Raw genomic sequence first — 27,201 nt, forward strand, 5'->3', positions numbered from 1 at the left:
CTGGTGGGCCAAAGCTGTGTCAGCTGAGATGCCAAAAGAAACACAGTTGCTTTCCTTTAATCATGCCATAGGCCCACAGTTGGATGTGTTGCTCTGTGTCTGATGCTTTTCCTGCCTAGACAAGTCACCACACAACTCTCATCAATGGTCTCTCATAGAATATTTTCAAAAGAGCAAATTTATCTTGTCTAGCATTCATTGTCACCTATTTGCATATTAATTATTATTTTCATTCCAGAAGGAGATTAAGTATGGTCCAAACATAAACAGCCCAGGGATGATCAGTTTTGTGATGCCAGAGGCCCTACAAGACAAACGATTTTGCTTGCATAAAAAGCTAATCTGAACTCCATCAGAACATTGTTTGAATGTCTGTTGATCTCCACAATGGGCCTTAAGCACAATATGAAAGGGATGGCTTCAGTGGTGGCTGAGATGGAAGATATATGTGGCGTCTAAACTCTCTTTAGTTATCTTGAGGTCAGAACAGTGTATATTAAGGACTGTACTTTTCTGATGACTTCTTCTTTATGACTGCCCTTTCGTTATTGCCATTCTTTCTGACAATAAATTGTTATGTGAACTTGTACACTGAGCTGGAAACTCCAAGGACTCAGCTATATAACTGCAAATGTAAATTTTAAAGTGCATTTTAAGTGCATTATACAAATGTGACACTAGATGGCAATGGTGAGCTTATGGCAAATTCAATATACTTTTCAAACCATTTTTTTAAAAAGCATTTTTGCAGTGTTTTTTATATGTGTCTAGATTCCACCCAAATTTCTGAAGCCCTGTTTAGGAATTCCAACATGAAGCTATAGGAAAGAAAGGGGCTGCCATCAAACATTGGCTGAAGGCCTGAGCCCCATCCATACACATATGCTGCCCCCCACCCCCAAGATTCAGACTGGTTCTATATTGCAAAAGGAGCCTACATGTGCATAGCTGACTTTACACTTTATGCCTTTCCCCAGTGGAGGGCTGGTGATTATGTGATGGTGAGGGGCTGCGAGAGTAATCACCACTATTTGCTTTATGCAATTAACATGTGAGGTTTGAACATCTGAACAGGAGGTTAGAGACCTGCTACTCAGCTCTTCAGTGATAGCACTTTGAAGGGGTATACAGGGGAGTGGGATTTTGTTACAGAAACCTTCGGAGCCCTGCTTTGGGACACCCATCCCCATTCCTTGGGGTGGGAGAGTTCTCACTTAGGGCTCGTCCACACTTTACCTAGAAAAGACGTTTTTGCCCTGCTGCTTTCCCTGGGAAAACCCACTCTTTAGCACTGAGCCAGAGCAAACATCAATACCAAATGACACCCAAATGACATTTGCTTAGATTCAGCGTTAGAGAGTGGGGTCCCCAGGCGCAAGAGCAAGTGTGGGCGAGCCCTTAGTTGGGAACCTTATAGATGCCCAATGCACTCCCCAGTTAGAAAGTGCACACCAAGGTTTCATTACTGACCATTCAAGGCAATTTTGAAATCTCTGCTCTTAAGAAAAGTGCGAGAAAGCTGTAATTCTGATAGTCAAACAATGTATTGTTCAGTAAACCCCATTCTCTAGCTAGTAAGTATCAAACCATTTAGCTATCAACTTTATTTCAATAATCAAATCAATCTTTATTACGGTCCAGAGACCCAACGAATTGTTACAAAGCAATGCACAATTCATAGAGCCTACCTCCAGGTTAAAGAAGCATTTTGTTCAAAAGATAGGGATCATTGGTTCTTGCAACCACCGATAGAAACTTTGCCACTGCTAATGTTCTAGCGTTTGTCCGGTCTGCCAATAGGAACCTGACATAGGTGTTGGACAATAGGAACCAGATAAGCATGCTGCTGAAGTGCCTTGTTGATCATGCACTTGTGGTCAGCGCAGATTCTCACTGACCCGTCTGGCTAGACAGGCGTGACGATGAGGGTTTCCCACTTGGCGTGGTCAACGGGCTCCAAAACTCCTTGGACGATCAGCTTGTCCAGTTGTTCGTCCACCTTAGCCTTGAGAGCAAAGGGAACCAGGTGTGGCTTTAGCTTGATTGGGGCAACTTGTGGATCAAGGCTAAAGGAGATGGGCATACCTGTATATTGCCCCAAAGTGCCGTCAAAAACCTCGGCAAAGTCTTTGACCAGACCCTCAGTCTCTGCGTTAGAGATGCAGTTGATGCCGGTGACTTCCAGGCCGAGGGCATCAAACCAGTCTAGCCCTGGGAGGCTTGGCCGCTGACCTTCAACCACCACCAGTCGGAGCAGGCCTGAAAAATCATTGAAGGCAATCCGGAACTGGCCAACGCCTACCACGGGAATGTCGTTTCCCTGGTAGTCTCTCAGGTGTACACGGTGAGAGTTGAGTTGCCTTTTGGACACTCTGGGTACCAGTCTTTTGATGGTGCTCCAAGACACGATGGACAGGGCAGACCCGGTGTCAATCTCCATGTCACATGGACCTCCTTCAGTGAGCACCGTGACGTTCAGCTTGCGTCGCATAGGCGAGTCAGTTTGGCCAATCGTGGTTCCAGACGGGCAGCGGCAGTTGGTGAGAGTGAAACAGCTTTCCTTGGCAGACTGAAAACTTGGACTTGCAAGTCGGTGAAGGGGAGGTGCCAGACGGAGCCAATCGGCAGACCTTAGCGATGTGGCCCCTTCTGGAACACTTCTGACAGATGGCATCTCTGAATCGACACTTGGCACAGGAATTGTTGCCTCCGCAGCCTGCACATTCCGATTGGCTCTTGGACTTCTTTTGGAACTTCCTGCGCTCCCGCTTTGTCTGGTGCACGTCATCGTCTTCACTGGAGGATGCCTCATCACTGTTGGCCTCTTCATGATGCACTGGAACTGGCTTCCTAGCAAGACGCGGGCTGCTGGCCTTGCAGATCTCCTGGGCGGAGCGTTCGGCAGCTTCCGAGGCCACGGCCTCCTGCAGCGTGAGGTCTGGCTTGGCGAGGAGACACCATTGCAGACGGATGTCCCAGACCCTGCAGACGATTCAGTCCATCAGGGCATCGTCTAAGCCTCGGAACTTGTAGTGCATTGCAGCCTGTCGGAGGGCGGCAGTGTAGTTGTTAATTGACTCCCCCTCTGCCTGGTTCCAGTGGTAGAATGCATGGCGGGCAGCAATCTTGGATGGCTTTGGCGTGCAGTGGTTGCAGAGGTTCTCTTGAATCGTGTCCCACGGTGCTGCCTGGACTGCTTCAGGTACAAGCAATGCTTGGGCCGTCTCAAACACCTCAGGCCCACAGAGGCTGAGGAATAGGTCCTGCTTCCGCTCCTTTGATACTTCTGTCAGCTCATTGGCTTGGAGGTAGCAGTCGAACCGAGCAAGGTAGGAGTCCCATGATTCAGAGGCTGGTGCAAACGGTGGTAGAGGCCCAAGTGAAGCCATGGTTCTGATGCCGGTGTGGAGGGCGATGGATGGAACACAGTGCTCTAGCCAGAACGGTCAGCTCTGAATTGGTTCTGTTCAGTGATTTCGCTCAGTGATTCAGCTCAATGGTTTAGCTCAGTTCAGAGGGTGGCCACATCTGGCTGTGCTCTGATGTCCATCGATCCCACCTTCGTCGCCAGTGTTAAGTTGTGGGTGAACATATCAGATGACACAGCGATTCTTCAAACAGCTCTTGTTTATTCAGAGGTCAGAACAGAACTGAGCTGAAGGGCTCAGTCAGACTGCATATATAGAGCTCCAGTACAACGTTACTGTAGCAACTTTCTAAAACTATCCAATCGCTGAACATGACTTTCGATCCTTCATTTGCATAACTATCTTCTTGGAAGCAACAGAGCACACCATCTCCACCAAGGAGGAGACAGGGGACTCCCCTGACAAGGAGGCTAGTTCACCAACACAGGAGCCAGATATATGGAGAAACGTGACTCAAAGAAGTAGGAGGCCCAGGGTTCGCTCTGATTGTTTAGAAATACACAATTGCTTTGAGGTCCTCTCCCCTAGCATGGAAGACGAAGAGCAGACTCCATTTGAGGATCTCTCCCTCATTACAGTCGATCAGGTATATGAAGACAAGCAGCAAAGTCAGTCCTCAGGGAATGTGCAGGCGTCCTTGGAATGGACAGATCACGGAAGAACCCCGACCAAACCTAAGAGGAGGCGTGTAGTGGTGATAGGGGATTCCCCACTGAGGGGAACAGAAGCAGTGATCTGTGGGCCTGACAAGATGTCTCGGGAAGTGTGCTGTCTCCCCGGGGCTAAGATCCAAGATGTAACTGAACGACTGCAAGGAATCATAAAAACCAAATACAAATACCCCTTCCTCTTGGTTCATGTGGGAACCAATGACACTGCAAGCAATAGCCTCCAGAAGATCAAAAGAGACTACGAGGCTCTGGGCAGGAAATTGAAGCAATTAAATGCACAAATTGTCATCTCATCTGTCCTCCCAGTTGAACGACGTGGCCCAGGGAGAGAGGGAAAAATAGTGGAAGTGAACAGCTGGCTTCGCAAATGGTGTAAACAGGAACGGTTTGGATTCTTAGATCACGGACTGCAGTTTCTTGAAGATGGACTTCTGGCAAGCGATGGGCTGCGCCTCACAATGGTTGGGAGGAATGTTTTTGCCAAAAATCTCAGAAATCTCATCAGGAGGGCTTTAAACTGACTAATGTGGGGGAGGGAGACAGTGCTCCTGAAGGTAGGAGTCTATCAATTGATGAAGATGATCATCCAAATGTCATAGACCAAATGGAGCAAACAGCACGCAGACCTAGTGGTGGGAGGAAAAAATCCTTAAATAAGAGACACGGGGGAATGATTAATGGACTTCAATGTCTGTACACTAATGCGCAAAGCATGGGAAATAAACAAGATGAGCTTGAGCTCTTGGTACAGCAAACTAAATATGACATAATAGGCATCACTGAAACCTGGTGGGACAAGTCCCACGATTGGAATGTAATAATGGAGGGATACAATCTATTTCAGAGAAACAGACCAGACAAGAAAGGAGGAGGAGTGGCGTTATAGGTCAGGGATGTGTATACCTGTGAAGAGATCCAAGATTTAGAACCTCAAAGCCAAAGTGAGAGCATTTGGGTCAAAATTAAGGGAGAGAAGAATAACAGGGACCTCATTGTGGGAGTTTACTATAGATCCCCAAGCCAAACGGAGGACATAGATGATGCCTTCCTGGAACAGATGGCCAAGCATGCAAAAGGAAGGGAGATAGTAGTAATGGGGGACTTCAATTACCCGGATATTTGTTGGATGTCAAACTCAGCCAAGAGCATAAGGTCAAACAGATTCCTCACTGGCCTTGCAGACAACTTCATTGTCCAGAAAGTGGGAGAAGCAACAAGAGGAACAGCCATTTTAGATCTGGTCCTAACCAATGTTGATGACCTGGTTAGTGGGGTAGAATCGTAGAATCATAGAATCATAGAATCATAGAATCATAGAATCATGGAGTTGGAAGAGACCACAAGGGCCATCGAGTCCAACCCCCTGCCAAGCAGGAAACACCATCAGAGCACTCACGACATATGGTTGTCAAGCCTCTGTCCGCTTCTCTGGAGCAGCAGAAAACAACCTTTCTCCCTCCTCTATGTGACATCCTTTTATATATTTGAACATGGCTATCATATCACCCCTTAACCTCCTCTTCTCCAGGCTAAACATGCCCAGCTCCCTTAGTCGTTCCTCATAAGGCATCGTTTCCAGGCCTTTGACCATTTTGGTTGGCCTCCTCTGGACACGTTCCAGTTTGTCAGTGTCCTTCTTGAACTGTGGTGCCCAGAACTGGACACAGTACTCCAGGCTGAGGTCTGACCAGAGCAGAATACAGGGGCACTATTACTTCCCTTGATCTTGATGCTATACTCCTATTGATGCAGCCCATAATTGCATTGGCTTTTTGAGCTGCCGCGTCACACTGTTGGCTCATGTCAAGTTTGTGGTCAACCAAGACTCCTAGATCCTTTTCACATGTACTGCTCTCAAGCCAGGTGTCACCCATCTTGTATTTGTGCCTCTCATTTTTTTTTGCCCAAGTGCAATACTTTACATTTCTCCCTGTTAAAATTCATCTTGTTTGTTTTGGCCCAGTTCTCTAATCTGTCAAGGTCATTTTGAAGTGTGATCCTGTCCTCTGGGGTGTTAGCCACCCCTCCCAGTTTGGTGTCATCTGCAAATTTGTGCTTTAGCTTTTCTGACTTTGTGTCTACACGTGCTGGCTATTTGTTTGAATTCCTCTTTGGTGGTTTTCCCCCCTTTCCATTTTTTGTACACATCCTTTTTGAATCTTAACTCAGTTAAAAGTTCTTTAGAGAGCCACCCTGGCTTCTTTAGGCACCTTCCATGTTTCCGTCTCATTGGTATTTGTCCATTAAACTTTAATTAGTTTAATGTTAAGTAAACGTCCAGTGCGCTTCCAACGCCATAAATCTTATCTCAGCAGAGAATTTTGTGCAGCGGTTGAAGAAGGCAGGAGAGGCAGTACCTTTCAATGAAGAATCCTGGAGCAAGCACTTTGGAACTCGGGAAAAAACTTTATTTACAAAAGCAAAACTGTGGCGATAAAGCACACATGCTTTTATCTCCGGCATAAAGAAAACTTTACTCTCAACTTAACTCATATCAGCAAACAGTCAGGTCAAGGGGGGAAGAAGGGAGAGAAACACGGTGAACTGACTCTTTATACAAACTAACTCACATTCCTGGATGCTTAATGACTTCCAGCTGCTCAGTGATTAGAGCGACTTGTTACCTCTTAACCCTTTAGTACCAACAGTATTGCCTGAAGTTGTGCTTTTACTATCTCCCTCTTAACAAACTCCCAGCCATCATGAACTCCCTTTCCTTTTAGTATTACTGTCCATGGGATCTCACCCAGCACTTCCCTAAGTTTTATGAAGTCGGCTTTCTTAAAGTCAAGAAATTGAGTCCTAGTATGCTTGGCTGCTCCTTTCCGCTGTATATTAACCTTCAGAAGAGCATGATCACTCGTGCCTAATAATCCTTCCATTTCTAGAAGAGTGCCTAGTGGGGTGCCACAGGGTTCTGTCTTGGGCCCGGTCTTATTCAACATCTTTATCAACGACTTGGATGATGGACTCAAGGGCATCCTGATCAATTCTTTTTGCGATGCATCCTTTTGCATCGGAGTTCCAGCTGTTCACAATCAGACAACACGAACTCCCAGCTCATTGCGGCTGTCTGCTGTGGGGAGACTGCGTTGTGATTCCCCAAAGACTCCGTCAACGTGTCCTTGAGGCTCTGCACGTCGCCCACCCGGGAATCGTCAAAATGAAAGCGTTGGCTCGGTGTTACATTTGGTGGCCTAATGTGGACAATGCCATCACTGCCTGGGTTTCCGCCTGTCAAGCGTGCCCAAAATTGAGGCCTGTGCCACCGGCAGCTAAGGGACACACCTGGGAGACGCCCAAGACACCCTGGTCGAGGGTGCACATCGATCTGGCCGGCCCCTTTCGCGGCCGGACCTTTATGGTAGTGGTGGACGCTTATTCCAAATGGCTGGAGGTGGCCCCGATGCCCTCCACCACTACCAAGGCCGTCATCCGGGTGCTGCGAGGCCTCTTTGCGATGCATGGGTGTCCTGATGTCCTTGTCTCCAACAACGGACCACAGTTCACGTCAGGCACTTTTGAGTGGTACCTTTTGGGTCTGGGCATCTGCCATTTCATCCATCCAGCAATGGGCAAGCAGAGAGAATGGTGCAATTGGCAAAAGAGGCACTGGCCCGCCTGGACCGGGGAGCCTGGCACGAGTGGGTCGCCGAATACTTGTTCGTGCAACACATCACCCCTCATGTGGCCACAGGGCGGAGTCCTGCCGAACTGCTTATGGGCTGCCGCCTCAGGTCCCCGCTCGACCAGCTGCACCCAGACTTTGCTGTGGCCGAACCCCCAGGCTGTGCCAACGCGCCACAGTCATTTGTTCCAGGAAACCAGGTCTTTGCCCGGAACTATGTGGGGGACATTCCTTGGGTGCCAGCCACAGTAGTGGGAGTCACTGGATCTCGCTCATACCAGGTGGCACTCGAAGATGGACACTTGTGGCGCTGGCACATAGACCAGCTTAGGCACAGGGTTGGGGACTTGGACACTACCGTGGTGCCCACAACTGCACTCATGGCTCCAGAACAGACACTTACAGATGGTGAGGCTCCACCTACACCTCTCTCGCAAACTGCCAGCGTGGAGCCGAACCAAGCCGCTTCAGAGGGTCTGCCAGACTTCCCACAGACTCAGACCACTGCCATGCCTGACATTCTGCCAACTCCACTTGCGGAGGTTCCACCCACAGCAGCAGATCCAGGGGACTTGGTTTCAACGCCACCTAGGGTCATGCCACAGCCTCAGCAAGAATTGGGCGGCCTCCCGGTGGTCTGGCATAGTTTCCAAGCACCCAACTTATTTAGAGGACTATGTTGTTGGATATGTAACACTGTTGGTCTAAGTATGTGGAAGTATGGGAAATGTAACCGATATGCTTTTTGTGCCTAATTGAACCATTACGTGTAGTGCTGTTTATAAGGAAACCATTACGATTGTAACTAACGCCTTATCTTGGTGGGGAGGGGTGTTATGTACTGAAGTTCTCACCCTGGGCCAGCAGGGGCATACTGTAGATAGTTATGCAAATGAAGGATCAAAAGTAACGTTCAGTGATTGGATAGTTTTAGAAAGTTGCTACAGTAACGTACTGGAGCTCTATATAAGCAGGCTGACTGAGCCCTTCAGCTCAGTTCTGTTCTGGCCTCTGAATAACTAGAGCTGTTTGAAGAATCGCTGTGTTGTCTGATATGTTCACTCACAACTTAACAATTTAGCTATCAACTTAATTTGAATAATCAAATCAATCTTTATTACGGTCCAGAGACCCAACGAATTGTTACAAAGCAATGCACAATTCATACAGCCTAGCTCCAGGTTAAAGAAGCATTTTGTTCAATAGATAGGGATCATTGGTTCTTGCAACCACCGATAGAAACTTTGCCACTGCTAATGTTCTAGCGTTTGTCCGGTCTTCCAATAGGAACCTGACATAGTGAGCCTCTGATTTTCCTGGGAAAGATACCAGCAAGGGTAGTATCAGTTCAACCCTGGCTTGCTCATATTTTGCACAGTGCAGCAAAATATGTTTTATGGAATCGATATCTTGAGCGCACGAGCAAAGTCTGTCCTGGTAGGGAACTCCTCTCAACCTGCCATCCAACATTGCAGAAGGAAAGATGTTTAGTCTGGCTTTGGTGAAAAGCCTTCGATAATTTGGTACTGTCAGGTTTTTAATGTAAGATGTTAACTTAAAGACATGCCCATATTATACTCCTACTGCCAGCGGACTACAGACTGCATGTGATCGAGATCGCAAGTCACTGTGTGCATTATCTCATAATCTTTGCTTTAACGTCTTTAGGGTGCCTTCATAACCCAGGTAAAACAGTTGGGGGGGGGTGACAGACCAATAGAGGTGGCTTTTCTGGCCATGGTTTTCTGCCATTTGCTGACAAACTCCTCATTGGTCAGGTGTTGGTACAAACCCTTCCCTAGATCAATCACTGAAATCCTGAGCCAATAATTTAGGGCAGCCCACCATGCTTTAGTTGAAATTGGGGATTCACCAGCTTCTAACAGAAGTATGGAGTTGGGGACACAGTTGGATACCTGACACAGAAATCGTAGAAATTTTGCCTGAGAGCCATCTAGCTTTGGCAGGTCCCCATTATGCCAGACACTTGCAGTGTACAGGAATTGGGAAACGGGTTTTGCTTTGAAAACCCTTAAGGCTGCTGGAACATATTTGCAGCCCTTTGTGAAAAAGAATCTGAGTATGGCTAGCTTTGTGATCTCTGCCTTTTGAAGGGAGGTTTGCCAGTGGTGCTTCCAAGATCCTGTATGATGGAATGTGAGCCCTAGATAACTGAAGTATTTTTCAATAACTTTTTTATTCAAAATTAAAACAAAACATATTATCCAGAAACATATCATCCTTATTTCCCCCCATTTTTCCTCCCTCCCCTCCCTCCCCCCACAGAACCCACCCACCCCCACCCCTGACTTCCCCCAGTTCCAGTCTTTGATTTCTCTAAAAATGCTGTTTTCTGCATGTTAGACAGTTGTATAGATCCTCAAACTATTTAGCTTATTATTATCAATAAAAAGTTTGTGAATGTTTATTCTAGATAACTGAAGTATTTTATCTGTTCAAGGTTATGGCCATCCAGCACCCATTTAAACTGGGAGAAGCTTCTTCCGAATACTAAAATTTTAGATTTTTCATGGATAAACCATTTCCAGAACAGTAATCAGAAAACTTCCTCAGCAGATATTTCAAACCCGGTCTGGAACGTGAGATGATGGCCGTGTCATCCGCATATAACAACAAGGGGGTCCTTCTCATTCCTATTTTTGGAAGGTGTACATCTGGGTCCATTAAGCTCTCTTCTAGGTCATTTAAGAATAGGCAAAACAGTGTGGGGCCAAAATGCATCCCTGTCTCACCCCCCTAGTCATCTCGATACTGTTCGATAACTATCCCTGCTGACGGCATCGGACCTGCAGTTTGGTTCCATTGTGCAGGGCTTTTATAAGAAAGAGGAGTCATTTGTCCTGCAATATCAGATTTAATTTGGACCATAGCTGGGATCTGGGGATGGAAGCAAAACTGAATCATTGCTGTTCTTTGCTTGGTTTTCTCTTTGGCTCCTTTTCAACTCTTCTTTTATCCTTTATCACTTGATGCTATTTACATACTAGAGTGTGATATGTTTACCAAACAATTAGAATAAATCAGCACTGCAGTTAAATACAACTCAGGATCACTGATTCTGGCTAGATGTCTTAAATTACAGTGATCAAGGAGAGAAGAGTCACATTCCTGCCCATACCTGCCCATCACCCAGCCATCTCCCTTTTTGTTTTATGTCACGAGAAGATTAAATGTTCTGCCTTGTTTTATTTGTTCTCCAGTACGTACTGGAGAAGACAAGGGGGAAGCTAGTACCAATTGTCTTTTATTTGTGCTTAACCAGGGGTCAGCAAACTTTTTCAGCACAGGGCCACTGTCCCTCAGACCTTATGGACTATATTTTTTGGGGAAAATATGAATGAATTCCTATGCCCCACAAATAACCCAGAGATGCAATTAAAATATAAGCACACATTCTACTCATGTAAAAACACGATGATTCCCGAACCATCTGCAGGCCAGATGTCAGGGAACTGCCATCGGCTCAGGAGTGAGAGGGGAAAAGCCGGATGGATTACAGAGAGCCCAGAGGGGCCGGTGAATGAGCGACTTTGCCCTTGTGGGTAAAGCACACTCCCTTTGCTTCTGATAAGGCTCCATGCATCAGAAGAAAGAAGACAGTTCATAGACTAAAATCTACTTTATTCAGAACTGTACAAATATACACAAACAAACTGCATGTTTCCAGCAGCTAAGCTTCAGAGTCTCTGACTCATTCTCTACTCCAGTCTAAGAGTGGAAACACGTAGCTAAAGGTCCACCCAGTCAGATTGAGCTGGCACTATGAATTGGCACTGACTTCCTTTCCCACACTCCAGCAGAACATCCCATGATGTTTTTGACTCAGCAACATCCTGCAGCTGGCAGCTTGTGGGAGCTAAAATCCCAACACCCCATAGATCGTGGGAAGCAGCACCTCCTCAGCGGAGGAGAGTAGCCACGCCTCTAGTGGAGAGGAGAGGCAGGGCTCGGAGGAGGCGAGGTGGTGCCAGGACACCTTGCCGGAGCAAAGTGGGGAGGAGAGAGGTCCTCCATTACCCATGCCTTCCTTGCGCAGTAGGCTTCCATGCAGAGAGGGGAGGCGCAGACTGGGCATCAAGAAACTACTCTGCTGGGGAAGGTTTAAGCACCGCCCACTCTCAGATTCTGCCAGTGTGAATGAGCAAGCAATGGAATAGAGGGGCTCTGAATGGTGAAGGGTTTTTTTTGCACCAATAACAAGGCTTTACAACAGACCAGGGAGGCATTTGCCTGATTCCTCTCGAGAAACCCCCTGATACCCTTAACAGCAATCTGAGAGTCCCTGACGTTGCTCAAGGGTAGCCGTGTGAAGGCAGCATAATGAGCCAGGCCGGACCAGCCGCGGAGATGGAGCAGGAAGCTATGGTGCGAGGGCTAATTGAGAGGAACCGAGACCTCGAGGTGCACGTTGCTACGCTGTCAGCCGAGCTGGAGGAGAGGTGAGCACAGGATGGTCAGGTCAGAGCCACCCCTATTGGAAGGAAGGTCCCAGGGCTAGTGAATAAGTTTGGAGAAAAGCCCCAAGATTACAACACATTTAAAACAGAGATACAATATGCGTTGGAATTGCAAGAAGGGGAGTTTACTAGCGACCGGGAGCGCGTTGCTTTTGTAATTGGACACCTTGAGGGGTGTGCTCGCAAATGGATTAGGCTGCTCATAGCAGTGGGGAACGATGCTTTGAAAGACCTGAAGAAATTTTATCAGGCGATGGACGCCATGTTCTCCAGCGAGGCGGAAGGAAGTGTGACACGAAGGGAGCTGCTGAGTTTCAAACAGGGGTCTCTGACCGTCAGGAGCTACTGGTCGCGTTTTGCGATGTTAGTGCACAAGCTAGGCTGGACCTAGACTCTGAACCCCAGCAAGCTCTGTTTGAGGCAGGTTTGAATCCCAAAGTAAAGGATGAATTATCCAGAGCCCCCCACCCACGGTCCATGGATGAGCTAACTAAAACGGCGTTAGTGATTGGAGTATGGCAGGAGGCGCGGGCTCAGGAAAGGTGGGAGGCCAGAGGAGAGCATTTCCACAGCAACCGCATTCCTGAGATGTCTACAGGGACTTCCCACAGTATGCCGGCAGCTGAGCCAATGGAAATTGATGGAGCCTGTGCGTGCGAGTTTTCAAACGCTGGTGAGTTCAGGAAGAAAGAGGGGAGGGACTGGAAAACAGCCAAAAAGTGTTTCATCTGTCAGCTGGATATTTCTCAAAGGTCTGTCCCCAGAAAAAAGCCTGGCAAGGCATGATGGGGACAGCAGGCAAAGAGGAAGAAGAAGAGAAGGCTCAGGTGCAGGGAAATGAAAAAGCCTGACTGCAAACCAACAGGGGCAGCAGCCAGGCAGGTGACCAGTAGAAGAGCCCCAACCAGACCCTCCCAAGGCAGGCATAGCAGTTGAAGTGGTGCTAGAACTCCCTAATGGGCACCCAGCAGAAGTCCACACTTTTCTTGATTCAGGTTCTTCTTGCATCTTTTTCAGCAGAGACTTCACTCTGGAGCACCAACTACACCTGTTGCCACTAGATTTCCCCTTTCAAGTGACCACCATTGATGGCAGGGAGCTACTGGGGGGGGGGAATGACACACCAGACACCCCCGATGAGGATGAGGGTTTCTAGGCACACAGAAACTATTGCCTTTCACCTGGTCACACTGGCAGGACCCCCCATTATACTGGGAATGAGTAGGTTGGCACTCCATGACCCAGTGGTGTCGTTGCATCAATGTTCCCTCACCTTTGGGTTGGCTCACTGCTTGGGGGGGGGGGGGAAGAAACCAAGAACGACTATGGCCAGGGTTTCTGGGGTGACTCTAGAGGAGAAGGGGCATGTACCACCACAATATGCAAATTTGAAGGAGGTGTTCAGCAAGAGAGAGGCTGACAAGCTGCCCCCCAGGCCCTATGACTGCCAAATCAACCTGCTTCCGGGGGCCCAGTTGCCGGTGGGTAAGCTGTATTCCATGTCCAACCAGGAGATGCAAGAGTTGAGGCAGTTTATTGACAAGAACTTAAAGAGGGGTTTCATAAGGGAATCGAAGGCCATAGGGGGGAGCCCAGTATTCTTTGTGGACAAGAAAACGACGAATCAGCATCTCCTTGTAGTTGATTATTGCCTCCTGAACAAGGTAACTGAACCCGTAGCCTTCCCCATGCCCAGAATTGACAATGTTTTGACGCATGTGAGGCAGGGGAAAGTTTTTACCAAGCTGGACCTCAGGGAAGCATACAATCTGATTAGAGTGAGAGAGGGGGACGAATGGAAGATGACCATGTTCACCCCCCTGGGGACGTTTGAGTATCTTGTCATGCCATTTGGATTACAAGGGGACAGCGCCTGCTTTCAAGCCTTTATGCACCATGTGTTGGGTCCCCTGCTGTACAAGAATTGCGTGGCCTTTTTGGATGATCTTCTCTGAAAATGAAGCACAGAACGTGAAAGACGTCAGGCAGGTGCTAGAGAGATTGAAGAAGCATCAGTTGTGGGTCAAGCTGGAGAAATGCCAATTCCATGCTCGAGAGGTGGAGTTCCTGGGGTACCGACTGTTGGACAAGGGGCTGGCCATGAACCCGGAGAAGGTGAAAGCAGTGCTGGAATGGAAGAGCCCCAAAACAAAGAAGGATGTGCAGAGGTTCCTAGGTTTCAGCAACTTCTACAGGAAGTTCATCAAGAACTTTGCTCACTTGACAGCACCCATAACGGATTGTCTCAGCGGCAAGAAGAAGTTTGCGTAGACCAAGGAAGCGCAGCAGTCCTTTGAAAGGTTAAAGAAGGCCTTCGCCTATGAGGAGCAGCTCCTGCATGTGGATCCTGGGAAGCCACTGAGAGTGGAGACGGACGCTTCAGTCCAGACCATCAGAGCAGTACTGTGGCAACAAGGATTAGGGGAGGACTGGAGACCTTGTGCATTTTTCTCCAGGAAACTGAGCAAGTCAGAGCAAAATTACACTGTTAATGAAAAAGAATTGCTAGCCATTTATGCAGCCTTTAGGCAGTGGAGACACTTTTTGATTGGGGCGCAGCACTAGATCCAGGTCCGAACGGACCACAAGAACCTGGAATACTGGCGGACAGCGCACGTGCTCAACTAGAGACAGGTCCAGTTGTCACAGACGTTCTCACAGTATCACTTTGAGATACAATACGTTCCTTGGGGGGGGGGGATGTGAGGACGGACGCACTTTCCAGGAAACCTTAGTACATGGAAGGGGAAGGACCTCCTATGGCCAGGCACATGTTCCCAGAAGACTGATTGTCGTGTGGGGGAGCACTAGTAAGGGAGCAAGAACTGGTTGGGCTCACCAGACATGATGAGTTTGCTCAGACTAAAATCAGGGAGCTCAGAGATGGAAAAGGGGGAAATGGGGGGGTTGAGGAAAAAGGAGGGCTCTTGTACTACAAGGGGGCACTGTAAGCGCCGGGAGAGGCATTGAGGGCCAAAATACTTAGGCAGCTCCATGATAACCCCACAACCAGGCATTTTGGGCAGCATAAGAAACTACTCTGCTGGGGAAGGCTTAAGGACCTCCCACTCTCAGATTCTGCCAGTGAATGAGCAAGCCACGGAATAGAGGCGCTCTGCATGGTGAAGGGTTTTTTTGCACCTATAACAAAGCTTTACAACAGACCAGGGAGGCATTTGCCTGATTGCTCTCAAACAATCTCCTGATACCCTTAACACCAGATTTAGAAGGCGATTGGGCCAGATCTGGCCCCTGGGCCCTAAGTTTGCTTACCCCTGTACTTAACTGTCAAGCTACATTTCATTCTGTAATGCCTCATGAAAGCTTCATTCAGTGAAAACTTTATCTTGAATGAGCCCTGAAGTACTGCATTCAAATGTGCTGAGAATAGCACTGGAAGTGAAGAATTCAACCCTGATGGAGAATGTGTACCAGATGCAGGGCTGCCTCTGAAAGCGGCAAGGCTGTTTCTCCTCCTCTCTCTCAGTCCCTTGGCAGCACCTGGTAACACACGACACCATTGGCATGTAAAGCAGGGAAGCACAGAGCAACTCTGTTACTCCTTAGTAAGCTGAATGAGTCAATTACTTTTGGATGCTCAGCCGTGTTTTTCCCTAGATGGAAAACAAAGAAATATTGTTTTAAATCATCAAATCTAACATGCATGGCCAATGGCCAGGGTGGATGGGGATTGTGCTTCAGCAACATCCAAAGGACCTAAGGTCATTGGCATAGGAAGGGGGGTGCGGTGGGGGTGATCCGCCCCAGGTGTCATCCTGAGGGGGGGGGTGACATTTAGCTGGAGGAGGTAGCAGTGCTGGCAAAGCCTCACAGCTCGTCCTCTCCCCTGCCTGCCAGTGCCTGCCTGCCTACTCCAGCTGAGAGCGGGAGCGGGGGCAACAGCACCACGGCATACCCCCCGCCCGGTGACTCCCAAGTACCCCGAGTTGACGCTCCCGGCTGAAGGAGGCAGGCAGGCACTGGCCGGCAGGGGAGAGGACAAGCTGCACAGCTGTGCTGCTTTGCATAAAACATGGTGTGGGAGGAGGGGGAGGTGGTGGGCAACCGCACTGAGCCCAGCAGAGCTGCCTGTCCCCCGTCGCTGGCTTCTCCAGAGCTGGTGGTGGTGGTGGGCCCCAAGCCTCACCAGCCAGAGAGGAAACTGGATGGCCTCACTTCCCTCTGGGCCCGCGCCCCTTCGGCATGTGGATTTACACAGCAGTTTGCGTGCTGCTTCGGCCACCACCACCATCGCTTTGAGCCGCGGCCTCTCATGACCATGGAGCTCCCTCTGCACCTGAATTGCTGCTGCCTTCTGAAGAACCAGATTTGGAAGTGCAAGACCAAGCGCAGGTCTTTCAGGAGTAAGTGCGCCTGCGAGGTGGGCACTTTCGGCTTGGCCTGCGAGGCCCCAAAGAAAGAGTGCATGCCCAATTTCTCCTTCCTCTTCTGCTGCTTTCCCTCCCTTTGCCTCCCTCTCTCTCTTTTTTTTTTAATAAATTTTTATTGGATTTTCACATTTTATAAACACACACACACAAAAAAGAAAAGATCCTTGCTTTCTTAACCCCACTTCCTGACTTCCCCCACCCCCCCTTCATACATCCTAATTCAAATAATTAGCTCAGCAAGTTCTTATCTCTCATCCTTTACATATTATTGTTATTTTTTTTAAAAAAAGTTAGTTCTTATTACTTGGCCAAATTTTACTTATCCAATTATCTTATAAATATTAAATCCTTTTCTAAGGTCGACCCAAACTCCCTTCCACAAATTTCCCCCTTTTTATATTAAATATAGGTCATAATAGCCAAACACAAAAGTTAAAATTCTATTCTCCCCTCCCTCCTACCCCGGTTTCTGTCCCTTCCCGAATAAATGTCCACAAAACAGTTTTAGCCTGGATTCCTCACATCTGAGGCCTTCAAGTCTCTGTCAGTCTCTCTCTGCCGGTTTTGTTGGTAACCCTCTTTGTTGGTCATCAGGTCTCGAAGGAGCTCTGGCACAGTCTCATCAGATTTTCTTCCATCCAAAATACTTGATAGCAGCTGCTGCAAAAGGTCCACTGATCTCCCATGCTCAAAGAGGAAGTCCCAATCATATTTCTTATTTCTTTTAAATTCCAGTGTTCCAAGTGTTTCAGGGGCTTCCTCCTTCCTCTTTCGCATCTTTCGCAGATTTGTAATCCAAAGATCTTCTTCTTTATGTTCTAGCAATATAAGCTTCTGGTTGGTACTCTCCACCTGTACTTTCTCCACTCCTTCTTCCCTCTCCTCCAGTTCCAAAGATGTCTCTTCTGATTCAGCTGCAGATTTTTTTCCAGTCAGATCCTTTGTGCATTCAGCAGAGTTGCTTGTTTTAGAGTTCAAGGTTATAAGTTGTTTGTTCATAGCCATGCTCTGCTCTTGCAGTATTCCCACGAGAAAAAACATTCTTTCTATTTCAGCCTGTAATTTTCCATCTGCAGCCATTGTAATGTTTTCAGAGTTCCCCCTAGGGGGATTCTGGTTACTTAATAGTCCTTTCCCAACAGTCCTTTACTTTGTTATATATAACTACTTTGTTCCCAACCACTTTGATTCAAATGTAACAAATTTAGTCCAGAGAGATGTTAAATAATAAGATTTTTAACTTTAACTGCCCGTTTGACAGCTCCTTTGACAGCTGTCAAACTCCTTGTTCCTTTTCCTCCAGCTCACACACAGGACGCTCCCAGGTCCGGGGGGGGGGGGGGAGGTTTAAATAAAAACTTCTAAAGTTCCACTCTTACTTCTTCTGTCAAATTCATGGAAATATTATCTTTTAAATCACACCGAAAAGAAAAGATCTCTCCACCTTAGTTCTCCAATCCTTGCTTTAAATCTTTTGTAGGTAGGGGGGGTGCGGACTTCCCTTCAGCACATCCCCCGGTAGTACCGAATTCAAAGGTAAAAGTTTTAAAGTCCAAATTCCGTTCTACTCACAGGTTATTTCAAGTCCGAATTTCAGGGAAAAAAGTCAGCGCTCTCTGGCCATGGCTCGCGGCTTCGCTCCACTGCAGCGGTCTACTCGCAGCACCACGCCGCTCTCCGTACCCTCTCCGTAGCCTTTAAAAAGGCTCTTCGTGGGTCGGGGGCGCTTAAGGTGCCCACCGAGTCACCAAGTCCGCAGGCTTCCGCGCCTGCGGTTTCTGAGGGTCCCCGCGTCGCTGTTGCGGTAGGACCCGTCTCCAGTAGAGCCGATTCCCTCCGGAGCTCGGAGGGAATCCGCCATTAGCCGATCGCGCTAACCCGGAAGTCCCCCCCCCCTTTGCCTCCCTCTCGACCAGAGACCTGTTCCAAGTTTCTTTGTGGGCGAACATGCCTATAAGGGGACTCCCATCTTTCTCACCAGTGTTGGAAGTCTTAGAGGAAAGTTGGCGCGTGCGCTTTAATGGCACCTACAAACTCCACTCTAATTTTAATCATATCAACTCCAGTGATGGACCTACATTTTGGAGGGCCCTGAAGCTTGAACTCATATGGGGCACCCTTCACAACCAGGTCTTGGCAACCACTGTTATCATCTTCAGTGGGTTTGCTCCCACTGAAGATCATCACTATATCTATCATCTATCTATCATCTATCTATCATAGCTACTACATATTAGATTTGCTTAAAATGGTTGTACTGGATTATCTCACTTGTCAAAGTCACTGGTGTGAATGAAAATTTCCAGTGCCTTATAGTTTTCGAGTTATAGCTCTATTGGTAGAGCATGAGAGTCTTAATCTCAGGATTATGGGTTCGAGCCCCATGTGGGGTGAAATATTTGGACTAGATCAGTGGTTCCCAACCTTTTTTTGGCATCTCTAAAATCCTGATGCCCACCCCCAGGGACATATAATTCTTATTATTCAAAAAGTGAACTCCTATTCACGTGGAGGAAGCTAAAAGGCCATTAACTTGGTCTGGCTCATTCTCGAATTGCCCCCCCTTAAAAATCATATTGCCCCCCTGTGAGCCATGGGCCCCACATTGGGAACCACAGGACTAGATGATCCTTGTGGTCCCTTCAAACTATTCTGTGATTCTGTGAAAGGGAGATGAAAATTTGGGAAATGCTATATACATGCATGAAGCACTTTTTAAAGCAAAATTGTTAAGCAATGTGGATTAAAGTTGCTTCTGACTGGGCCCCTTCCGGGAGTAGGGACCCTGAAGCTTAAACTTCATTAGTTTCATAGTAGATCTGCCTCAAACAACCCCCATTATGAGCTGCCTTTTTCGCTGCACAATGGAACTTAATTCCATTAGCGAACTTGATAAAGTGGCTCAGCTTCTTTATGGCATGAAAGAACATGCTGAGTAGTCACACAATTAATTGAATATCTATTAATTAAATGCCCATTCCCTGCCCCTCACTAACTTTACAAGGAAGACAATCGAATCAGGGAAACATTTTCAGACAACTGTCCACAAACACGCTTTCTGGGTCATGTGGCCAGCAGGACTAAACCACTTCTGGTGCAACAGAACACAGTGACAGAAACCAGAGCACATGAAAATGTCGTTTACCTTCCCACCACAACGGTACCTATTTACAGTATCTACTTGCACTGGCATGTTTTCGAACTGCTAGGTTGGCAGGAGCTGGGACAGAGCAACGGAAGCTCACCCCATTGTGCAGATTCAAACCGCCAACCTTCTGATTGGCAAGCCCAAGAGGCTCAGTGGTTTAGACCAAAGTGGCACCTGCATTCCTATAAATAAAATAAAACAAGCCAAAACACAATCCATCCTGTAGATTTAGGTATCTGCCCACAGTTGCCTGCTTGTTATCAGAGGCCCAGAATCCACATACCTTTGTAAGAAATTATGAAATAAAGTCAAACCATTTTTGCAGGCAAAAAAAAAAAAAAAAAAAAATTCAATGGGGGGATGACAAGAAATTTTCTGCACCGGGTACCACCTGACCTTGCCATGCAAGGACCTTGCCTAAGGTTCACCACATCTGTTTTACATCTTGCAGAAATCCTATGTTTTCCTGAAAGGAAGCAAGTGTCCTTTTCCTTTTTTTTTTTATAATAGATTTCATTAAAGTTTGGAAGGTTACAGAAAGAAAAATAGAAAAAGTTAAACAAACAAAACACACACACACACAAAACACACAAATCCAACCTTTACATAACTTTCTTTCCTTTGCTTATTTCCTTGACCTCCTCACACCTCCCTTTTTTGTATTCTAGTTCAATTAGATATTTCAGCAAATCCTTTCCATCTTTGTTTTTATCCTAAAAATTTATCTTGATATACTATAATTTTACATTCTCCTCTTTCACTAATTACCAATCCATTTTTACTTAATCCTTTATAACATTTCTGCTAAAACCACATAGCTTCATTCAAACATCCTTCTAACATTCCTTAATTTTACAATGTTTCTGTAGATAAACTTTAAATTTTTTCCAATCTTCTTCCTCCGACTCTTCTCCCTGGTCTCGGATTCTGCCAGTCATTTCCGCCAGTTCCATGTAGTCCATCACCTTCATCTGCCATTCTTCCTGGGTGGGTAAATCTTGTGTCTTCCAATACTTTGCAATAAGTATTCTTGCTGCTGTTGTGGCATACATAAAGAAAGTTCTATCCTTCTTTAACACCAATTGGCCGACCATGCCCAGGAGAAAGGCCTCTGGTTTCTTCAGAAAGGTATATTTAAATACCTTTTTCATTTCGTTATAGATCATCTCCCAGAAAGTCTTAATCCTTGGGCATGTCCACCAAAGGTGAAAGAATGTACCTTCAGTCTCTTTGCATTTCCAACATTTATTTTCGGGCAAATGATAAATTTTTGCAAGCTTGACTGGTGTCATGTACCACCTATAGATCATTTTCATTATGTTCTCTCTTAAGGCATTACATGCTGTAAACTTCATACCTGTGGTCCATAACTGTTCCCAGTCAGCCATCATAATATTATGTCCGACACCTAGTGCCCATTTAATCATAGCAGAGAAAGCAGGTATCCTTTTCCAGGAGCGGGACTGCTCCCTCCAAGGCTTGTGCTGCAGCTGTTGTTGCCACTGCAGCAGAGGCAGCAGCAGTGGGCAATGCCTTCCTTGCAGGCTGCCCCTGTGGATCCTGTCACTTGATTGTTTGCACAAGCCAGCAGGTATACCCCAGTATGAATGGTTCAGTTTATTTTATGTGACAATAATAGTTTCGTAATACACAGATTTGCCCTCCATGCACTGGCTGGGAAAAGAAAACAGGAAAATAGAGTTAGATAAAATTGCTCTAAGTCAGTGGCTTTCAACCTTTTTGAACCCATGGATCCCTTGACCAACCTCACTCTTTCTGTGACTCTCCTGTGGGATACAGGAGAATTCCCACTTCCATGGGGTTCCGTTCTGGGCCGCTGTTTGCATGACCAGGATGAACATAAGTGGAACACCCCCATTCTGCCCTTTTTAAGCACTATTTTTTAAAAAAAATAAATATATATTTTTATGCATGTGTAAGCAGAACTGCACATGCCCATTGCACATGTGGGGATTCCCCTGTACCTTGTAAAAACTTGTGTTGTTTCATCATTTAGCAGTTTTGCCTATCATTTCTAAAGCATAAAATTTAAGAGGTAGAGCCTGGAAAAACTTGTGAGTCATTCCCTGCCCTGCTAAATACAGGGGGGCGGGGGGGGGGTTTAAGTTGGGAAAAAATGAAAACAAATTTAAATAATAAACAAATTAATCAGATTATCTGAAAATGATTATTGCCCACTCCAATTCTGCCCCCCCTCCTGCAACTTTGCCTTTTGTGTCCTGCTTGTGTCCTCCATTGTGTCCTACTATCTGTCAGCCCATGGCAGGGCTCTAACCCATTTGCATCAAGAAGTCTTTGCCTTATTGATGGCTTCCTTGATGGATCATCTCCCAACAATAAGATAGGCAGACTCTCTGTGGTCCATGCTGCATGTTTTGCAGGGAGAAACCCTCTCTTGTGAAGATCCAAATTTGTCCAGCCTTCTCAGATACCTAGGGAAGCCCATTGTTCCAAATCCCACCCTTTCCAACTCCTTCTACTAACTCCAGATCCCTCCCTGCATTTTCCTCTTCCCCTATCTCCTCATTAATCCCTGCTGGCACTTTTAGGGTCTGTCCATAAAGGGAATGCAGGCTTAAAATAAATGTTGTCGCAAAATTGTGTCAGCACTGGCTGCATGACTGACCTGCTAATTTTTGTGTGCTGAGGGTTTTTGTTTTGTTTTGTATGGAGATAATCTGACTGTTATTTCCAGTCTCCTGCGGTTCAATAGAGCAGGAGTGAGGATTGTTGAAAATAATTAAATGACATAGGTTCTCTGCACATGTGCCAAAGTCAGAAATCCCTTTCCTTTCCTTTTTTTTAAAAAAATATAACTTTCATATGTTGCTATAGTTATTAAGTGGTATAAAATGAAATACATGGCTTCTTTTGTAGTTTAACTTTGAATGTACCTGAAGACGAGGATCTCTCACTACTCTCCTCCCCCAATTTCTTTCCAGCTCAAATGCCCCAGCAGGTAGATACATAGATTAGACAGATAGATAGAGGGGCAAAATATATTTGGAGCAGCCGTTCAATTACCAATATTTCCCAGAGCAAGCGTTAAGTGTCAGAATAACAGGGCTAACAATGAATGTGCTTTAGAGTCTCTTAGGGAGAAAAAACAGAGTTTGTAACAAAAAAGAATGATTAAAAATAAATTTGGAAATCACTTCTATCTGACTGGTGCTACTTAAATAGACTATAACTTTATCAATCAAAATGAAGGTTGAGCAGAAATATTTCATGATAAAATATATTAACCAATTTTCACTCCTGCTGGGGTGGTTTTTTATGCTTTCAATAGAATACCCTGAATGTGGGTTGTCATAGTTACAGCAGAATTTCAGACTGAGTTTTGTTTTATCATAATTGCTGCATATTAGTTTATAAACAGCTGAGCTGTATCTTCCACTTGTAGCACTAATTTGTGCTAGAGACAATTCTCTCCCCTCAGGAAACTCAGAAACAATATCCAATACACAGCAAGTTTTGTTGCTCTCCCCAGAGAAAGGAAAAGGTTTTGCAACTTAAGCTGTTTCTCCTCTTTATCCTCCTCCTTTTTAAAGAAGTATTATGGCAGCAGGGGTTGGGGAGGAGAAGCATTTAGGATAAGAAACAAAAACTGCAATAGGAGCAACACAGAAGGAAAAATAAATCATGTTTATAATGAAACACATCCGACTGCCTAAGGCCTTCTCACATGTGCATTTGGGTGAAAGTGTGTGGGGTGCGATGGGGCATTCATACAAGTCCCACTCCACCCCACTCCACCTGTGCACACTGGTTCCGCACCACTTCTGATCTTTGTGTGTTGAGAGCCAAAGTTGATGTGCAATTGCTAGAGTTGTATTGGTTTTCCTGATCATGGAGGGCAGACGAGGTACTTCTAAGCAATTAATGAGCTGGGCTGTCTTTATCCTGGATTCACATCTTGGCTAGAGACAAATCAGAAATGTCTTAAAGACTCATAGAATCATAGAATCATAGAGTTGGAAGAGACCACAAGGGCCATCGAGTCCAACCCCCTGCCAAGCAGGAAACACCATCAGAGCACTCACGACATATGGTTGTCAAGCCTCTGCTTAAAGACCTCCAAAGAAGGAGACTCCACCACACTCCTTGGCAGCAAATTCCACTGTCAAACAGCTCTTACTGTCAGGAAGTTCTTCCTAATGTTTAGGTGGAATCTTCTTTCTTGTAGTTTGGATCCATTGCTCCGTGTCCGCTTCTCTGGACTGGCAGAAAACAACCTTTCTCCCTCCTGTATGTGACATCCTTTTATATATTTGAACATGGCTATCATATCACCCCTTAACCTCCTCTTCTCCAGGCTAAACATGCCCAGCTCCCTCAGCCGTTCCTCATAAGGCATCGTTTCCAGGCCTTTGACCATTTTGGTTGCCCTCCTCTGGACACGTTCCAGTTTGTCAGTGTCCTTCTTGAACTGTGGTGCCCAGAACTGGACACAGTACTCCAGGTGAGGTCTGACCAGAGCAGAATACAGTGGCACTATTACTTCCCTTGATCTAGATGCTATACTCCTATAGATGCAGCCCAGAATTGCATTGGCTTTTTGAGCTGCCGCGTCACACTGTTGGCTCATGTCAAGTTTGTGGTCAACCAAGACTCCTAGATCCTTTTCACATGTACTGCTCTCAAGCCAGGTGTCACCCATCTTGTATTTGTGCCTCTCATTTTTTTTTGCCCAAGTGCAATATTTTACATTTCTCCCTGTTAAAATTCATCCTGTTTGTTTTGGCCCAGTTCTCTAATCTGTCAAGGTCGTTTTGAAGTGTGATCCTGTCCTCTGGGGTGTTAGCCACCCCTCCCAGTTTGGTGTCATCTGCAAATTTGATCAGGATGCCCTTGAGTCCATCATCCAAGTCGTTGATAAAGATGTTGAATAAGACCGGGCCCAAGACAGAACCCTGTGGCACCCCACTAGTCACTCTTCTCCAGGATGAAGAGGAACCATTGATAAGCACCCTTTGGGTTCGGTCAGTCAGCCAGTTACAAATCCACTGAGTGGTAGCATAGTCAAGTCCGCATTTTACCAGCTTCTTTACAAGAATATCATGGGGCACCTTGTCAAATGCCTTGCTGAAATCAAGGTAGGCTACATCCACTGCGTTCCCTTCATCTACCAGGCTTGTAATTCTGTCAAATCAAACTCTGACTGATGTTAAGCTGGTTTCAGAAGCAACACACCCAGCAATACTATTATACAACAAAATGTGTTTGGGGTAATGTCACCCATCTGTCATGGAAGCTTTAGCTGAGATTCCTGCATCACAGAGGGTTGTACTAGATTACCCCAGGATCCCTTCCAACTCTACAGTACTATGATTCTATGATTTTATTGAGTATTTAATGACTTGAAAAAGCAAGTCATTAAAAAAAGTCATCACAGTGAAGGTGCAGTTATACAAGCCCTTTATAACTGTAATTTAAGATGACTCTGATGAACCATTGCTAAATGAAAAATAAAAGACATGGGATAAGACAGCAAAATCTGCAGACAGGCTTAAACAAGAATACTTTGCTCCTTATCTTCTCCAACAAATATCCCTCAAATTTCTACTCTGCAAATGGTGTTTTCCAATGCTCTCTTGAAGTGTCTGTATTTAGTGGTGTCAATATTTGCTATTCAGCATTTGAAAGCTATCACTTGGGCTGGCAGCTGGCATGCAGTAGCAGTTAATATATAATAATTTATTATTTGTACTCTGCCCATCTGACTGGGTTGCCCCAGCCACTCTGACACATTTATAAAATATTTGTTTATAAATGACTTTAAGTTGAACTTTGCCATTTGTTTGATCTGTTTATAATCAGAAAACGTATCCTTAAATAGACGAACAGCTATAAACAGCCAGATTTGACAGTTTAGTTCTAAAAATTGCCTGTTATATTTTGAGGTCAAATTTCAACATCCAAATCTTAATTTCAGTTTCAAATTTCTTCCTTTCTTATTTCCCAAAATTTCATTTCCACTCATATGTTTGGAGGCAGTTCTCGAGTATTCAGTCTGCTTTTACATATATTATATCAGCATGAAAACCCCCAAGGCATCTAAAAGTTTCTCCACCCTGCCCTGCCCCACCCAGAGAAGTCTCCTAAACACAACAGGATAGCTGTTCATCCCATGAGAAATTCCCTTCTAAGGGAATGTTTTCCTCTTCCTCCAAGCAAAGCTCTCTTTTCCCAAGACTCTCCAGTCTCCCAACGGTAGTTGGGAGCTGTCATTGTGGAAGTGAGACACAACTAGAAGGTCACCAAAGGGATCTTTCACCAATATCTCTGCCTGTCTTACCTTTTCCTGGGCTACCATCTTGGCCTCGAGGGAACAAGCTTGTTCTCAGAAAGTCAGGAGCAAATTGCACCTAGGACACCCACAACTTCTGACCAACAGGCAGATAGTTACACCTGTGGCAGACAGTGCCCCAAACCCACCCTTTTTTTGTTACTTCATTGAGCATTTGGGATTTCATTGGGCAGAGTTGTGTATCCTGCTGCCAAACTCACATGTCTGCTTATTTGAAGAAGTCTTTTGTCGAGTATGTGAAAAAGCATTTTGTCATAAAACCTTTCTGGAAATTTCTAATTTTATTTGTCTTGGTTGCAAAGTGGAAAGTGTTCTAACTTGCTCCATATTTAACATGCTCAAACTGCTTTGTTACTCACTCATGTTCACAGCCCACCTATTTGCTTGGCCACACACATACATAAATGAATTTTTTGCTCTTGTTTACAAGACTGTCTCAGAAATTGTTATTCTCCTCATGAATACTTCTTTGGTAAGCTGCATGCTAACAAAGGCATTGTTGCTGTTGCTTTATATGTCTGGGTGCTCCTCTCCCCTCCTGCTACTTCAACCAACCATTCTCCTCTTTGAAGATGAACATCCCATGATGCCAAGGGCAGCAAAAAGAGGCAAAAGAGAGGCCAGCCCTTGTAATGGCCATCCTGCCCTTGGGTCCCATTCTGCTGCTTTTAAATTAGTGGCCACGGCTAACCTTGTAATTTCAGTGACTCTACTCTGAGTAAATGTTAGTTGAATACAACCCAGAGTATCACTTATAGCTCTTGGATTGCATTAAGGTAATAATAATGCTGGTCTACCTTACAGGTAAAGAACCTTTTAATGAGGGTGAAAGGAGAGCGCAAAATATGATCTGAAGCTCAACATAAAAAAAACCCAAGATCATGGCCACTGGTCCCATCACCTCCTGGCAAATAGAAGGGGAAGAAATGGAGGCAGTGAGAGATTTTACTTTCTTGGGCTCCATGATCACTGCAGATGGTGACAGCAGCCACAAAATTAAAAGACACCTGCTTCTTGGGAGAAAAGCAATGACAAACCTAGACAGCATCTTAAAAAGTAGAGACATCACCTTGCCGACAAAGGTCTGTATAGTAAAAGCTACGGTTTCCCCAGTAGTGATGTATGG

This window comes from Podarcis cretensis, assembly GCF_951804945.1.
Source record: "Podarcis cretensis genome assembly, chromosome: 4".
Classification (NCBI taxonomy): Eukaryota; Metazoa; Chordata; class Lepidosauria; order Squamata; family Lacertidae; genus Podarcis; species Podarcis cretensis.